The following is an 18662-nucleotide window of genomic DNA, read 5'->3' on the forward strand; positions in this document are numbered from 1 at the left end:
CGTGAACGAGGCTCAAACTTTATCATGGAGTGAATGTCTGCGATTATTCCATAAATTTCGTGGGATCTTCTAAGATTTCACGAATATCGAATAAATACACGCAGTTCCGATTTTTCTACAATTTTTTCTTTTAATTTCCATTGCCATTTTTATGTTAGATTATTTTTACACTTCGTGAAGTTCGTTTAATCTTAATTTAACCAGTTATTATGATTCAGATCTTTACTGTCACTTCTCCCTTCCGTTTTCATACCAGAATGCAAAAGGATACTGTTGGATGGTAAGACAGTCACTTGGACTTGTCAGTTTAAACACGTCATGGTAAAAGCCTGTAGTATCGCCAACCGACCCTCTGTATTTCTAAGAAATTTACTCTGGACTGTCTCTCAATAAAAAGAGAAGGATATACCTACGCATTATGAGACTAATTCAGTGCTACACACTTGCAGCCTGGGCGTCAGTCTCAAAGGCAAACCTCGACAAACTTCACTTAGTACATAATAAAATTGAACTTTGAAACTAGTACTTTGAGAAGAATTGTAAATCATCATTACCTGACAAGAAACAAACTGGTCCACGATAACTTGAAAATCGATTCTGTAGCATTAATTTAAAACTGGTCATAGCTGTGATGCAGCAAATTTTTCAGAAGTTCTTAGTTATCAAATCATTCCAGAAGACCAGAGCTTAAATTGCGCTGGAGCCCACCGGAGCCCAACTCCGGTACTTCTTAGTTTTTGGGATAAATCATAATTCTAGCCGGATCCCTAAATAAGAAGACTTCGGCAGTTTTTTAATGTAACTGAGCAACAATTTCCGTAGAAATCTGATTTCGAAAATTTTACTTTTAATGATAAAATTATATTAAAAATCGATTCTAACTTCTGAATGCATGCTTCTCTTTTCTTGGGAAACAAATCCTTGGATGGAGGTCCAGACTTTTAAGGAAAGAGAAGCGCCTACCCGTGTGTCAAAGATTTATTCTCCAAACAATACAGTGAATTTAAGACAGCGGGTAAATTTTTCTTTCTAATGCTAGTGTTTTCCCGCGGGAAAGAGCACCTGCAGATTTTTTGGAATGATATAACTAAAGAAGGGGGGAGGGTAAAATTGCCACTTGTTACTTCTTTCAGCTAATCCTCGGATTCGGTGAAAATTTGTTCCCCTGTAATATTCTGCTTGACAACTAGAATTATATTGAGAGGAAATAGTGGTCAGAAAAATGTTGGACTCTTCTTTTTGTTTTCGTACATACAGGTCTTCCGTTAAAATTTTCTTCATATTGTCTTACTGTTTATAGCATTCTGTATATTTTTATTAATGACGCTTTAACCATTTTAACGTTTTTTATTGGTGTGGTGGAAAAAGAATGGTGTCCCACTTTTACCTCACTTTTCTTGAAAGTTCTTGAAGTTTCGTCTACTAGCTCGTCGAAGTCCTGTGGCCTGTAATAAATTTTCTTACCTATTTATTAAGGCCCCTTCTGAGGCAACATAAACAACTTCATAATTCGTAACCGTGTCATCTTGTAAGACAGAGCGTGTTCTACTTCTCGAGACCACTTTACTAGGTTTTTGCTAGCTCAGAATAATATTTCGTTCTTCAGCTTTACATTATAGTGCCGACTTTTTAATACTTAAGCCGATTAGATTTGTAAGCCAGTTTTAAAACTTTCTGAAGACTTTGTAGTTATGTCCAGACATAGCGATAATTCGATTAACGTCTGTTAAGAGTTTGCTACTAGCTTATGCTAGCAAAGCAAATTAAATTTTATAACTTAAATAATTTTTAATCTATGTTCAGGTAGAATTGCTGTAAAAATGACAAGTAATTCAATTTTAAAATCAAAAGTACATACTATTTTTCTCCAGATGCGAAGTAGTATATTTAAATTATTTCATTTACTGTTATTTTATGTTTTAAGAAATTCTACATTGTAGCGAACCATATTATTAAATAAACGTTCATTTAAAACTGGTCTTAGCGTGAGAGAAATGCAAAATGTGATTTGGTTAATTTTTCTTTTTCTTTTTTTTTTTTTTAATTTCTGTCTCTTTTTTTTCCTTTTTCCTTTCCCTTATCTCTTTTTACTTCCTTGTACGAAGTAAAAAGAAGGTATTGTAATCACGAAAAGTTTCAGGCATATTTCAACGCAAATATCCATTTTCACCGCTATCGAATGCAATTTAACGATGTTTTTGCGTGACATCTATACGTAAGGACAGGATAAAGGACTCTTTTCGCCCAAAAAAATTGTAAAACTAATTTTAAATGAATTCTGAAGAGAATTTGTCGTGGCGTCTGTGCGTACGTACGTATCTCACATAACTCAAAAACGAGTAGGCTCACAACGTTAAAATTTTGTATATAGGACTGCTATAACATGTAGATGTGCACCTCGTATTTAGGTTGCAATCGGCCGCACCAAAAGTATATAAATATATGTATACATATATATATATATATATATCCACTCTGTTACTCGGCTCAGTGATCTAAGTTTCTTTAGTCTTATATGTTTGTAAATTGTGCCCTTTTTTGCTTTAAAAATGATTGAATTATGTTGTTCTTATCTTTCGGTTAAGGTTTCTATGCCTTTAGTAAATCTGCATCCAATATTTGTAGAATTATCAACAATTTAAAAGGTGTTTAAGAGCAGCTAAGCCTAATAATTTTTTCCATGGCAGCCATTGCTTGTTTACATTTGAAGCAACAGAATAGTAGATTTGTGGCCAATGTAGAGAAAGTAGGCTTTGCAATAACAAAGATAACGCCTCTTTTATTATTGCGAATTTAATCATGCGATCTATTCTGGAATTTATTCGAGGAAATAAATGTTTAAGACTTACTTCATAATTTTCAATGCAGACATCTTGAATTTTAATGTATTTTTGCTTTGTCGCGAAGTGAGAACTGAAATAATTAAATGAGAAGTACTCAATCGTCTACGTAAACCTAGCGCCGGAGTGTCGCTATGGTAAACAAATATAGTGAATTTTAAAGAGTGCATTTATTCTATTGTGGTTTATGCAGTATCATACAAATCATACAATCCCATACAAATAAATAGTTATTGCTCAGTACAGTAGCTTTGCTTCATTTCAATTTACGAAAGGTTTTAAAGCAGTCTTAAGTTTTCGTAAGTTGGATTTCAGACATAGCTTCCTTGAATTTACCTGATTTCGAAATTTCTTAATATTTCTAGCAGTTAGTAACAACAAGAATGTTCATTATCTTCTACCTTTACTTCGGATTTCTGTGAAAACTTCATTTAATCTGAATGACAATGGCTTTCTTAACCATCAAGTTGTCCTTCACGAAAGAAAATATTGCACGGGTCATGCGATCAGTTTCATCAATTTAGCCATTTATTGAGTTCGCTTGCTTTTCAAGAGAAATTATTAGCAATTACGTGAGTATAGATGTCACTTTAATAAATCTTTAAGTTTACATAGACGTTTATGTTAACTGCCAGTTTTAAAAAATTGCTTTTTGCCATTGTTTACTTCTAGACAAGTTTCATGCTTTCTTTAGGCATGAAGAAATTTTTAACAGGAAACTTAAAATTTTAACAGTTGAAGAAAGAAATGATACATATCTTAAATTGCAATGTACCCACGACGGTCATGATCGTGAGCATAAATATGCATGTATAATCGGGACTAATGTATTACCAAACAGGATGGAATGTGGCCCCTGATGATTTTTAATTCCCCTTCTCAAATTATAGTTTTGAAAGAAATTATTCGCCAAATAATATAATAAATCGTAATATGTATTGGTTCGCGCGTAGTCGATAAATATGTGCGACTCCAAAATTATGAATGTTCCTTTTTTTTTTTTTTTTTGTACATTTAAAGTTTCTCATATAGCACTGGCGCTCGTTCACAAGTTTCCTGAATAGGAATTAGAGGCATTATTCACTTTTATTGTTTCTAATCTCTTGAACAGAAAGGATCTTCCGATTATCTCTACGTCCAGTGTGGTCAGAATCTGACCCATTGCTTATCTGTTACCGTACTGGTTTTTGACTGGTATCAGACCGTATTTTTTGTCAGAGAACCTGACGCTCGGTTGGAGAAAAATCATACTGAGATTCGTGATTGTATCATTCCGGTTAGCAGTCTTGTAGTCTTCAATGATCGCTTTAATTTTTCGATTTAATCTGTTGCTCTCACTAAATGATTTGAAAGCAATAAACGTGGTTCTTCATCACATTATCATTAATTACTAGCTGGACTAAAGAATTATACTAGCTAGATTCACTAAAATAATTATTCCTTCTTTTAGTAACTATTTTACGCGGCTGACCGCGCAAGCATCTGGTAGTTGTAAACATTTGAGTTTCTGCTACAAGTGCTTATATGAGGCGTGATTTAGACCATCCGCCTGTTACGCTCGTTCTGTACAAATTTTTCGGTAGCAATTAATCACTCTGAATCTCAAATAACTGAGTACAGAACGGCATTTGTCTATGAGTCTCCGTTCAAACGAGGGTATAAATGTCATAACAAGTTTAAGTCAAGCTTCGTTGCTAGGTAACTAGACTTTGCTACATCACAAAAACTACTTTAGGGGCTTTGACATAAAGTTCAAAGTTTCCAGCTTTATGCCGACTTGGTATAAGATTCGACCAATCAGAGCGAACGCGCGAGACCTGAACGGGAAACAGAGAGGGACATCCGGGGCCGTTTGTGCAAATTTAGCTTCTCTAATTGTCTATGGCTTATACCCTGTCTCGCAGGGGTAAACAGAACTCTCGCAATGACTAAGCCTCTATGGCATTTATACCACCGTCTGAAGAGCTTAAAGTGCTTTTGTGATACAGTGGTTAGCGCATCCAGATAGCAACTGGAATATCTCTAACTAGTAGATGCTTGTCGACGGCATAGTTAATTTTTCCCGTTCGCCCCTTTAAAAGTCAAGTAGAGGAGTCCAAACTAAAATAGAATGAATGTAAAGTCTTTACTACTTTGCCCGATATCTATTCTTCCGATAGTCCTTTTAATGTAATGAATTAGACTTCTATATTTAAGATATAATGATTTCACATCCAGCTAGCCCTGGAATATACGTGGTTTGGTTCCCTGAAAGGGCATAGTTGTTTAAAAAAAATTCGCTCCGAAAATTTTGTAGTTGGACAACAACTGAAGTAAAATTAAAAAAAAAAAAAAAAAAATGCTCATATCTTGCTTTTTAATAAAGCCTACGATACTGAAATAATCATCTGGCGCTTAAATGCCAAGGCCAGTCCTGTTATCTCTAATTCTCCCAAAACAATAAAAGAATCCTCTCGCTTATTCTTTCAGTGAATACGGATATTATCATAAGAAAGAAAGTTAGGGAAACTCTGGTATCAAAGAAAGAATCTAAATAGTATTAATCAAAGCTCAATAACAAAAATAAAGACTGTAATCAAAGACTGCATAAATTACGGTAATATTGCTCACCCTGCTCTGAACTACTTAATGCTATCGACGTAAGGTCATGGTCAGGCAATTTAAATACCAGAAAATTCTTTGAAGAGGGCAAAACTAGTCATTAAAATGCAGTACATGATGCGAAGATTAAACTCAAATTGTCCTGAGTAGAGAGATTCACTAAAATAGGAATACTTCAGGAATACTCGATTAATTCAGTAGAAAGATCGTGATAAAAGAGGACGGAAACACGGAAAGAGGTATGAATATCCATGAGGAAGTGTCTCGTTATTTTCCATTTACCTTGCACATTATAAAAAGGCTTCCTCTCCAGTTCGCGAAGAATAGCTGATTATTGTCGGCATTCAGAAGAAACCTACATATTATCTGCCCACGAATAGCACACCCTTCCGTAGATAGAAAGTGATTAGTTCTTTTGTAAAAAGACTAAGCTGTTATGTAGAAGTGCCGGTTATACTCTTACAGGATTTGGTTTGGTTTATTTAATTATGGCAAAGCACTAGAGGACTATCTACCCAAGGGGAGGGATGCCTTCATGGAGGACTTTCTGAATACTCTTAGGGAAGCCAAAGTCTCAAAAGTAGAGAGGACATCACGTACAGAATAACTCCTGTCGACTGCAGTAAACTTATGAACTTATGGCATCGATCTTCAGATCTTCGAAGCGTGTTTTAAAGTGTTTAAAGATTTTGAATCTTACATCGTAGGAAGTAAAATAATTTTTTATCTTTTCAGAATTCGCAGTGAATTTTCTTTTAATGCGTCGACAATACACTTGAAATGATAAACATAAACTCGCAGTTGCAACGGTAAAAATAATAAATGATCACACGTTGCCTCTCAGGTAAATAGGGAACTTCAAAAGCAGTATTCGTTGAATTATGGCCTAAAATTTCACTAACACTGACAACCAGTGCAAAATCCAATAAAAAAAATCACAGTAAAAAAATCCACGCGCTGCGGTTGTTCATGAAAAAGCCGAAAAATTACTCAAAAAATATTTTTGCTAATAATTTTATTAGTTGCTAAAAATTCCTGATACACAACCCTACGACAGTAGAAGAAAGCAGTCAATAATTCTTTGATATTTGATTGCGTAAAGGTAATCTTTGCGGTCTTTTTTTACCTTTCGAGCACCTTTCACTAAATACTGAACTGTTTCAAAATTTGAACTTCTTGATGAGTAGATTCGTATTTCTGGTAATAGTGGTTTATTACTGTACGCCAATTGATTTAGGCGCTACCGGTTTGGGATATCATCTCGGCAGTTGCTCTAACATTCTTATTCAGCGATTAGACCGCTTTCTATATTTTTCTCGGGGCCATTTGTCCATACAAACAAAAATTACAAGAATCCTGATTAACAGAGTATTGTTAGTAATTATCTTATCCTATGTAGTAAACACTATATACGATATATACAACATTTTTCCGGTAATAGTATGTTTTAAGGACTTCTTTTAAAATGAATCAGAGACGAAAACGTCGCGGCAGACACATCGCGAGTGAAAACTCGAGCAGTAAACAGCGCAATAGGTAAATAGCGGGGGAGAAAAGAAAGGCAAGGAGAAAGCAGCCCAATTCTAAAACTTAGTATTATCATCGTAGAAAATATTTCGTAAAAATTATTTTTCATGCCCTATTCCTGAAGCTGGTTAAGGTTCTTACCCCTGACTTATCCCATTCGGGACGTTTTCGGAAAAAATATTCATTTCTCGTTCATGTTTTCCATACTCAGACATTTTTTCCCCTTCTTATAGGTTATATTTCACTATTGCTCTTTGGCTTGGTAGGAAGTTTTTTTATGGATATTGCACACTTCTCCTGTGCGTCTGCGGCTGTTCTAATAAATTACATTACGAACTAGTGTAAATAATATCTCTAGATATATAGTAATCTCTTCAATGTTTGCTTAATACGTAAATTTGTGAAGCATTTCTGTTTGAATACTTGCATTTGAATTTTTCTTTTTGAAATTAATTCATACTAAAATGTATTAAAGGTTCATTTAAGTTACCAACGTTGGACCATAATATGGAGTTCATGTCAATATTATATGTTTTGTACGGTACTTATGCAAAAATATTTCTCATATCTGTGAAAAATTAAATAGCAGATGTACTCAAAGAGCCGTAAGAACTCTAAGTAAAGTAATGTCAGTTTGAAATGCGTATCTTCAGTTAAATTGAATATATTGAAGTTGTATACGTTGTATTATTATTTGGAAATTCATGTCAATATTCCCTGTTATGTAGGATTTTATTTGCTATGTATCATAACTTAAATCATTCTGAAAAAGCTGTAAGAGTTCAGTGTTTGTCAATTTGAAGTGCATATCTTAAGTTAGAAGGAATATATTAAAAAGCTTTGAGACTTGTAAAAATAATGATCGAAAATATGTTTATATATTACAAATAAATTTTATTATTACAAATAAAGTATATTCCTAGCTGAGAAATTTTTATATTCTAAGTTGGGAAAAAGATGACAAAGTTTCACTTCCGTTACTTAACATTAATTCCATGTTCAGACATCCTTTCTTTTTAGATGTTTTACACAAATATGGCTCTATAGTGAATTTAAAATATTACATTACAATGTGGATATTCTTCTCTGTAGTTAAACATTCTGTAGCTTGTTAAAAAATAATATCTGTGTTAAGTTCAAATATAGCAGTGTTTATGAAGGTCTGCGGTAAATGGTGGGATCACATTAAGAATTCGAGTGAAGTTTTCCCATGATAGAAATCAAAATTTAACGTATGTTCGGTGATTTAAATGCAAAGTGTACAAGAAAATCCAAGATATTTTTGTAAAATATTTCAAAGAGTCAATCTGTGTAAGTAATATATCTGAAACCTCCTGCTCAATTAAAAGGAGTGTTCTGAATATATTCATGTAAAATGTCTGTAATGTAAAATAATTGGAAATTTAATGCTGTTGGTACGTATTAAACTGGGGTAGACAATAATAAGAAATTTCATATTGTTTCGTATGTATTTGAACTAAACTGGCTAGAGATGTGCATATATTAGCTCAAGTAGATTTTATGTTGTGAACTTTTTTTTTTTTTTTTTTTTTTTTTTTTTTTTTTTTTTTTTCTGAATTAGAAGTTTTAATTCAAAGTCAGTAGATCTTTAAAAAATCCGTATAAGTCTGTATTTATTTTTAGGAAAAAAGAATCAGAAATATTAAAAGAGATATGTTTTAAAAACATGGTAAAGGTTAACATGAGAAATTATTAGACTATAGATAGAACATTAATTTGTTTCTCTTTCGAAATATGAGCAGTTTAACTGCATACACCTGCAGATGTAACGAATAACAGTTGTTGTTTTTTACTAAATGGAACACAAGCTCTGTGATTTGAATTCTATCGCATTCAACACAGGTTTATTTAGGAGTACTAGAATTATAAGCTAAACATTAAAAGAATTTAATTATAGATAGTGTAAAAAACATAAATACATTACATAAAATTAATGAAATACGCCCCCATAGCACAAAACATCCTCAGGATGTCCTATTTAAGTCGCAATATCCCGGGACATACTTAGGATGTCCTGAGTATGTTGATTCTCAAATGTCCTGAGGACATCGTAATTTAACATCCTGAGGATGTCTTATTTAAGTCGCTATGTCCCGGGATATGAGAGGATGTCCTGAGGACTTCACCAATTTCACATCCTGAGGACATTCATACTGTATTGTCCAGGGGACTTCGGTTGTCAAAAAAATTATTTTTAAAAATAAATTAAAAATTATTTTTATGAAAAGATTTTTTTCAATGGATTAGCATTTTCTAGAATATTTGCTAAATTCCAAATAACATATATTTTTTTATAAAAAATGTATAAATTACTTACAGATTACAAACCCTACTATAAATACAGGTAAAACTGGAATTTTTTTTTTTTTTTTTTTTTTTTTTAAATTACGGAAACGAATTTTTTTAATTAGGGTGTAAAGACATTAGGTATTTTTTTGGAAGCGGGGAAGATAAAAAATTAGCAACTGTCTTCGCCAGGAATCGAACCACGGACCTCTGGAATACCACTACACCACAAAGGCACACTAGGAAAGCGGAAGAAATACCTTATATTACTCCCCTTTTTAAAGAGGGACTTTTTTTAAAGGGGGACCCAATCGCTAAATTCTGGGTATGGATATATCTCTTCCAACACCCTTTTAGTTCGGGCGCCACTGTAGAGACATTAGAATTTTTTTGGAGTGCCGGAGAGATGAAAAATTAGCAACCGCCTTCGCCGGGAGTCGAACCACGGACCTCTGAATTACCGGGCCAGTGGGCAGAACCACTACACCACGAAGGCACTCTAGGAAAACGGGAGAAATACCTTATAAGCGTAAAAAAATTTTCCCCTAATTACAGGACTGAAAATGTTTTTCAACCGCGCGATCTGTTATTGATATTGAATTACAGTCGTGCGATAATTTCGCAGTAAAAATAATTTTCTGATGATTATCCAAGATTCTAGAAGCTTTGGTCTTAATGCTTAATATCAATATTTATTTATAATCTTAGAACTATTGGTCACTTTCAGAAGTGGTCGTTTGAGAGGCGATATTCTATATATTTATTTACTGATACTCTCAGATTCTCAGATATTTGTTTATATTCTCAGAAATATTGGGTAGAAGGTGGTCGTCACATACATGCAAAATTTTACATTTCATTAAAAATGAATTCGGCATTATTTAACTATTTCCCTATTAATTAATTAATGAGATAAAGAAAAAATTATGAAATAGTACTGTTTATTACGGAATAATGTAGGAAGTTCTGCAGAACTGTATTCTTTTGCGTCATTGCACATTGTATCCGGCAAACTACTAGTTCCTCGTATTCTTCCGCAAATCCGTAAACGTCTGTGTGATTTGAAACGAAATCCAAAATGGCTGTGCCATGAGGTTTACTTGTATGGATGGATATCTTTTGTTGCATGAAAGGTAAGTTCAGTTGCAATACTTGTATGTTTACTTTTTTTGCTTTTCGAATATATGTTATTTATGTCATTTTGACAGTTAAATGTTTCACAGCTTTATGAATTGTTACCATTCTGTCGTGAATTACGTGTATCTCAATGGTTGGCTGTCTTTTCAAATATCTAATTTGCCCTGCTATCCAAATGTTTATGACTGAATTTTTTTAGTCTAGTTTATGCATTCAGTTTCAAAATAATATGTGTGATCAAATTGCTTATTATTTTATTGCAACAATAAATTTATGTTAAATAGTTTGAATAATTGTATAACAAGAGTTTGCATTGTTCTGTCCAAAATATGTATGGTTGAAACATTATCTTAATCTAGTTTGTAATTCAATTTTAAAACATAGAGAATTAGAAGTTTTAAGTTTTTTGGGGGGTACTGTTCTGTTATCGGGACCAGAATCGGAAATGTATGAACCTGTGTTTGTAAGTATGTGCATAGATGTGTATATGTAGACACACACACATACAAATATACAAGCATACATAAATACATTTCTGAACCCAGTCCTGATAACAGAACAGTACCTTTTTTTAACTTTTTTGGGAACAGCTTTAGTATAGCCCACCTTCAAAGTTTGGCGAATTTGGTTTGGCGCCAAAGCACATGAAATACGTTGTTTTGAAAAATGGTTGCCATCCAGATTTTCGACGAAACTCCGTGTTTAAAAAAATGGTAGCCATCTTGATTTCACCAGAAATCGTGGATAATAGAAATAAGTTTATGACTATTATACACGGTTTTAAGAGAAAGAAATATTAAGAAATGATTAATAAAAATGATTAAGGTTAAAAGGATGTAATTTTAAAAACAATACCGGAAACCTTTAGCTATTTCACCTTTAATAAATAATTTGGTGTGACGTCACAATGTATTCTCCATGCTACGCGTAATTTGTATTTTCTCTTTAAAAAAAATAATGAATTGTTTATTATTGTAAATTAACATCAAATTCTTTAAATTTACATTTCTGAGCTTAGGCGTAACTGAAAATAAGTATAATAAATTGTTTATATTTAAAATTATCATGGTACAGTAAGCGAATTCTACCAGTTATTACAACGATAAAGAACGTCGCAGTCTCTCATACTTGTATTTCATACAGCTTCCATATTTTCAAAGATTTTTAAGCTTTAGCATTTATACAAATAAAAAAAAAGTTTTTTTAATTAATACTCTGGAACATATCAATTTTATTATATTTACAAATTAACATTTTGCTACGTAACAACATAATCCCTTATATACCAGTAAGTAGACAATTTTTATTATTTTCTAAAAATTTTGAACTTCACATTAATGAAAAACAGGTTCTTAAATTTCTAAATCACATTATATTCTCTGTAGGCAGGCATAATAGAATTCTACACATAAATAAATAAAAAATTTAATTTCTCGCAATGAAAGAAAATATTATAAGAAAATAAATACTACAAATTAGGAACACTAAGCAATGCTTCACATACACACACACATACAGTGTCTCACAAAAGTGATGGGACACTTGTGCTTTACAAAAGGAAACTGTAGTAAAATAAATTTAAAAAAAAACATGTAAAAATTTTTTGTGGGTGTGTTTCATAATTAAATTTAGTAACAATTACTACATAACATACATTTTCTCAAAATATTAAAATATCAATTTAATAAAAATACAATTGTTTAGAACGGAGCAAAAAATGGCTCACATAAGTGATGGGACACTTACTTTTCCATCAAATATTTATCCAAAAATTTTACTTTATAAAAGGTTTTAATATTTTTTTGGATTTCCTTTTACTTTTAAAACATGATTTAATCTTCTTGGGATGGATTCGACTAATTTTTTTGCGATTTCTGGAGTGATTTTACCCTATTCTTCTTGAAGCACCGATTTTAATTAATTGTCTTTCCTTGGTTTTCTCCACACCAAGATTTTACCGTCAGAATCAAATATATTAAATTTACTCTCATCAGCAAATATAACTTCATTCCAGTAATCAGAATTCTTATTTATGTTGGATTTTGCGAAAGCCAGTCTGAGGTTTCTATTCTTTTCACTCACGAAGAATTTTTTCCTGGCTGCTCTACCGTGATATCCAGCAAATCGAATTACTCTTCCAATAGTCTCAGGATTAATAATTACTCCATATAATGCTTGTAAATCAGCAGCAACTTTGGGAGCACTCATTCTTGGATTTTTTTTAATATTTCGAACGATAATTCGCTTTAGTCCATTGGATAGCTTTGATGGTCGGCCAGGTATTCTTTATCCTGAATCATATGATTCTTTTTATATCGTTTAATGATATTAAAACCTGTTGAATGACTCAAGTTAACGGTTTCAGCAGTTTCTCTAATAGAATTTCCACGTTCAATATGCAACTTAATAACTAATTTTCGAATTTCAGGCAAAGTTTCTTTTCGTTTAGCCTTCATGGCTGCACAGAGATAAAAAACACAAAAATTCCAAAACAAACTGGAGAGAAATACTGCAGACGATTGCGATAAATTATTGCCAATTGCTTTGAGTAAAAATACAAACCCCAAAAAATATTTTTATTGCTTACTTCAGACGATTTTTGTTGCATAGTACGTAGTAGTATCTAATGGTGTCCCATCACTTATGTGAACCATTTTTTGCTCCGTTCTAAACAATTGTATTTTTATTAAATTAATATTTTGAGAAAATGTATGTGATGTAATAATTGTTACTAAATTTAAGTATGAAACACACCCACAAAAACTTTTTACATGTTTTTTTTAATTTATTTTATTACAGTTTCCTTTTGTAAAGCACAAGGTGTCCCATCACTTTTGTGAGACACTGTATTATCAAAGAACTCATATTATCAAGTGCGATTACGATTGCAAACACTACGTATTATAATAATGAGGTAAAAGTTACTTATAGGGTCAAAGTTTACAGTTTTGCTACTGTTGAGTAGATCGTCGGGCTATCGATATGTATCGTAAGTCGGAAAGCATTATAAACATATCAAAACCAAAACATTAAAATACAATTTAAATGAAAAATGATGTCTTAAATATAATTCACAATTAAAACAACAATACAAATTTAAAATACACAAACGATATGTTAAACATTGCATATAAAATACATAACATTACAGCTTGTCATCACACATTATCTCGTTTTCCTTTGTAAACAACGATCCGTATTCGCCCGAAAAACATCAAAGCTCGGTGTCCATGTACACATCCATCTATTTCCACCTTAAAAATATCAGAGAATTACACAACCTCGGCATTGCGCACTACATTGGCTCTGCCCATGTACACATCGATCTATTTTCACTTAAAAAAACATCCTATAATTGCACAAACTAGGCGCCGCGCACAACCTCGGTATTGCGCACTACATTGGCTTTGCCCATGTACACATCGATCTATTTTCACTTAAAAAACATCCTAGAATTGCACAAATTAGGCACCGCGCACAACCTCGGCATTGAGCACTACATTGGCTTTGCCCATGTACACATCGATCGATTTTCACTTAAAAAAACATCCTAGAATTGCACAAACTAGGCACCGCGCACAACCTCGGCATTGAGCACTACATTGGCTTTGCCCATGTGCACATCGATCGATTTTCACTTAAAAAAAATCCTAGAATTGCACAAACTAGGCACCGCGCACAACCTCGGCATTGAGCACTACATTGGCTTTGCCCATGTACACATCGATCGATTTTCACTTAAAAAAACATCCTAGAATTGCACAAACTAGGCACCGCGCACAACCTCGGCATTGAGCACTAGATTGGCTTTGCCCATGTACACATCGATCGATTTTCACTTAAAAAAACATCCTAGAATTGCACAAACTAGGCATCGCGCACAACCTCGGCATTGCGCACTACAACTGGCTCTGCCCATGTACACATCGATCTATTTTCACTTAAAAAAACATCCTAGAATTGCACAAACTAGGCACGTGCACAACCTCGGCATTGCGCACTGCATTGGCTTTGCCCATGTATATAGCGATCTCTTTTTACTTAAAAATCAGAAATTGAATAAACTCTGCATTGCTCATATACTAAGAAATCTTCTTTCACTTAAAAGAAATCGGAGAATTGCAGAAATTCGCGCTTAAGCAACTCTATTGATTCGCGTTGGGGAAAAAAAAAAAAGTTTCTAGAAAAATTGAGCTTACTACAGGTGAATCAAGATCTTAGCCTAATTGATTTCTCAGCCGTACATTTCTTGCAAATACTACCATTCGATGACTTTTTCTGACTAACTAATCAGCATGGTATCTTACATTTTTCACAGAAAACGTTATCCTTCAATAATCGACAATCCATCAAAAACCCTCTAAAAAGTTCATACTCTATTGTTAATTCATACATAAAATACTTGTTCCCAAAATTTTACGCTTGTTTGAAAACTCCCACCTTAAATTTTCCTTTATAATCTCCTGATATTTAATTAAAACATCACTAACAGCAGTTTTAGAGCAAGCAATAACTAAACGCAAAAATATCACCTCAAGTAGCCAAAAATATATATACAAAATAGTATTCACGGTATCTGAGCGTTAAACAATCGCCAATAACAATGTTACGAATTGTGTATTTAGATATTAATTTTAGTAGAATTCTAATTTAAAATGTTGTATTTCCTCCTACAACGCAGCGTGAGACAAATTTTAAGAGAAATCTATACCGGAAAAGTAAGAATACAGGGCACGTGCATTAAACTTTGAGTAAACGGATATGTCGGTAATTTGTATCGAAATTGAATAAATGTGACTGACTACTAAATTAGCTGTAACCGTAATTCCATCCTCTTGTTTACATTGCGTTTGGCGAATAGTATGGGTTACCAGATCATATCATTTATCGCCGCTCTTGGTGATATTTTTTTGTTTAAAATTCCAGGTGGGCTATACTAAAGCTGTGCCCTTTTTTGAATATTTTATAAAAGGAAGCATTTTTCAAACTGCATACAATTTTAAGATTCGACTTGCAGCTGATCTTTAGAATATGGTAACTGGTAGTTTGGCGACATTTTGGAGGCGATAAAGGTTACTACGTGGGACTTTGGTAATGTGAGCAGTAAATACTTGGGATATGTCATGTGATATTAATGGACGAATTACGGTTCTTTAATCGGGAAAGGGGGGAAATCGGGAAAAAAATCTCGAAATTTTGTATTTGGCTTTATTCTGTGTTGTGTGAAACAGTGTTCGTTAATTTTTGGATCCCATGGCCCTAACTAAAGTGAATTCGAAATGGGTATTTAGTGGGATTGAAAGGGGTAGTAATAAGTGTTTCTTTAAGGTTGTGCGAGATAGAAGTAAGATGTTTTATTAAGTTATTTATTTTACTTGGTACCTTGCTGTGAACTATAAGTATGATTTTAAAGATCCTGAAACAGGCGCACATACGCTTGCTTTTTATTTAGCGGATGAAATAAGAAAAGTTTATCGGACACGTAATCAAGATTCTGAAGAAGATTAGGTAAGTTAGTATTTTTAATTATTTGAGGATATTATTTTTATGCATTGTTCTAAATGTAAGGTGGAAGTAAAGTAATTTGGTATTATTGGGAAAATTGTTATTAGCAATGATTTAGTTTAAAGTAATTAGGATTGTAAGCTAATTTTTATTAATTTAATGTATGTGCTTATTTATATTTTAAGTAGTGTTTTTGAATTTAATTATATTTTAATTAAATGATAGTTATTTTGTGAATTTTATGTTTGTAGGAATTTGGTATACGTTTTAGTTGAAGTAAACGTGCATGGAAATAATTTAAATATTTTACACTAAGTACTTGTAATGTTTGCGGTATGAATTCGTTGGTGACGTTTATAATATAATAGATGATTTAGAGGTAAAAGTTTTTGGATATTTTATTTATTTTATATGTGGAAATGTTCATATTTGGAAAGGGTATATACTTTTTCGTTATTAGGTAATTTCATATATGTTCTTTTTAACGGGTTTAAAGATTCAGAAAATTGTCATGCATTTTCGTGAAATTTTTCTAATTTATGAGAAAAAAGGAGTGTACATGGATATGGTGAAGAGTGTGCGCAATGCCATTTTTGTGCAATTCTGGGAATTTTTGTTTTAAGTAAAAATAAGTCAACGTGTACATGGTTTAGTGATATTTTAATTAAATGATAGTTATTTTGTGAATTTTATATTTGTAGGAATTTGGTATACGTTTTAGTTGAAGTAAACGTGCATGGAAATAATTTAAATATTTTACACTAAGTATTTGTTAGGCTTGCGGTATGAATTCGTTGGTGACGTTTATAATATAATAGATGATTTAGAGGTAAAAGTTTTTGGATATTTTATTTATTTTATATGTGGAATTGTTCATATTTGGAAAGGGTATATACTTTTTCGCGATCAGGTAATTTCATATATGTTCTTTTTACCGGGTTTAAAGATTCAGAAAATTGTCATGTATTTTCGTGAAAGTTTTCTAATTTATGAGAAAAAAGCAGTGTACATGGATATAGTGAAGAGTGTGCGCAATGCCATTTTTGTGTAATTCTGGGATGTTTTTTTAAGTAAAAATAAGTCGACGTGTACATGGTTTATGTGTATGTGTTATTTTGAAAAACGCGTAATAGATGGAAATATAAATTCTATCCAGAAAAGTGAATTCTTTTTGCCTGAAATAACAAACTGTACTAAATGATTAATGTTTATATCATTTTAAAAATGCCAATATTAAAGTTTCTCCCCCTTCTCTTCTTTGATTTTGAAATAATTTATAATAATATATGCATAAGTGTAATTAATGTAAAGTATCATTCAATAATATAATTTATTTTTACTGTATGGTATGGTATGGTATTGTGCACTTTTTCCCAATTTTGCAGTGAATATTTGTCATGATTAAGCAGTTTTGTTAGATAAAATTTCTAGCATAAGTGTAATTCGGCTAGTAGATTGTTGGAAGAAGTGTTCAGTAGATAAAAAGAAAAGAAACATGTCTTTACTTCGTGAAGACAAAATGGCGCAGGGGAAAAAAAAATAGAGGGTTGCTGTAGGAGAGTTGGTCGCCAAAAAATCGCCAAGTTACCATAATGTAAAGATCAACCTTTATAAAAGGAAGCATTTTTCAAACTGCATATCATTTTAAGATTCGACTTGCAGGAAGACAAAATATGGTCATTCAATCAAATGCTTATGATTGCTTTTAACATTTTCTCATAAATATTGTTTGCATTTTTATTGTATTTTAGATATTTTAGTTATGTAAAGTGAACATGAGAATATTAGGAAAGCTGAAGAATATGAATAGCTACCATAATACATGTATTTTTTTATCCAGCCCATTGTTTTAGAAACCAATGCACCATTATTATATGCTGGCTTATTTTATAGTTCTTTGCAGTTTAATTTTATGTTCATGTTACTGTAGTTTTGTCATTATAATAAAAGTATTGATAATTTTTGTTGACTCTTGCAAGTTGCCTAGCATTCAGAATTGAATAGATGGAAATATAAATGCTATCCAGAAAAGTGAATTCTTTTTGCCTGAAATAACAAACTGTACTAAATGATTAATGTTTATATCATTTTAAAAATGCCAATATTAAAGTTTCTCCCCCTTCTCTTCTTTGATTTTGAAGTAATTTATAATAAAATAATATATGCATAAGTGTAATTAATGTAAAGTATCATTCAATAATATAATTTATTTTTACTGATTTTTTTATATTTCTTATCTGGGCTTTCTTTTGGTGTTAGAAGTAGGAAAAGACTGTAATGTTTTAATTAAGGAAATAATTAAAACATTACAGTATTTTAAATAACACAATTACAGTAATGTTTATTGAAGCAATCAGTACTATGTGATCGCCAGTGATTGAATAATGTTAAAATGCATTGTTCATAAGAAAATTTCCTTATCTTTGTGTTATAGTTTTTATTTTGACACAAGCTGAAATTTGAATTATTGGAAGCACTTTGAAAACCCGAATTATTTCCTGAATCATTAATCAGGCCAATATATAACATACAAATTTTCATACAAAATTATTTCTTTGAGCATGTTATAAAGAACTCATTTAATTTTATTATTTGTACAAATTTTAGACAAAAGTAGCATGTAACAGTTAAAGATTTATTGAAGACTACTTGTTACTTGTGGTAACAAAGAAGTGTGAAACATATTGTCACATTAACGAACATTACGATCATTGATGCTTAGTTTAGTAATTTAATAATATACGG

Source organism: Stegodyphus dumicola, chromosome 8 (genome assembly GCF_044657685.1).
Source record: "Stegodyphus dumicola isolate Sdum_Otavi_A_Nest chromosome 8, ASM4465768v1".
Lineage (NCBI taxonomy): Eukaryota > Metazoa > Arthropoda > Arachnida > Araneae > Eresidae > Stegodyphus > Stegodyphus dumicola.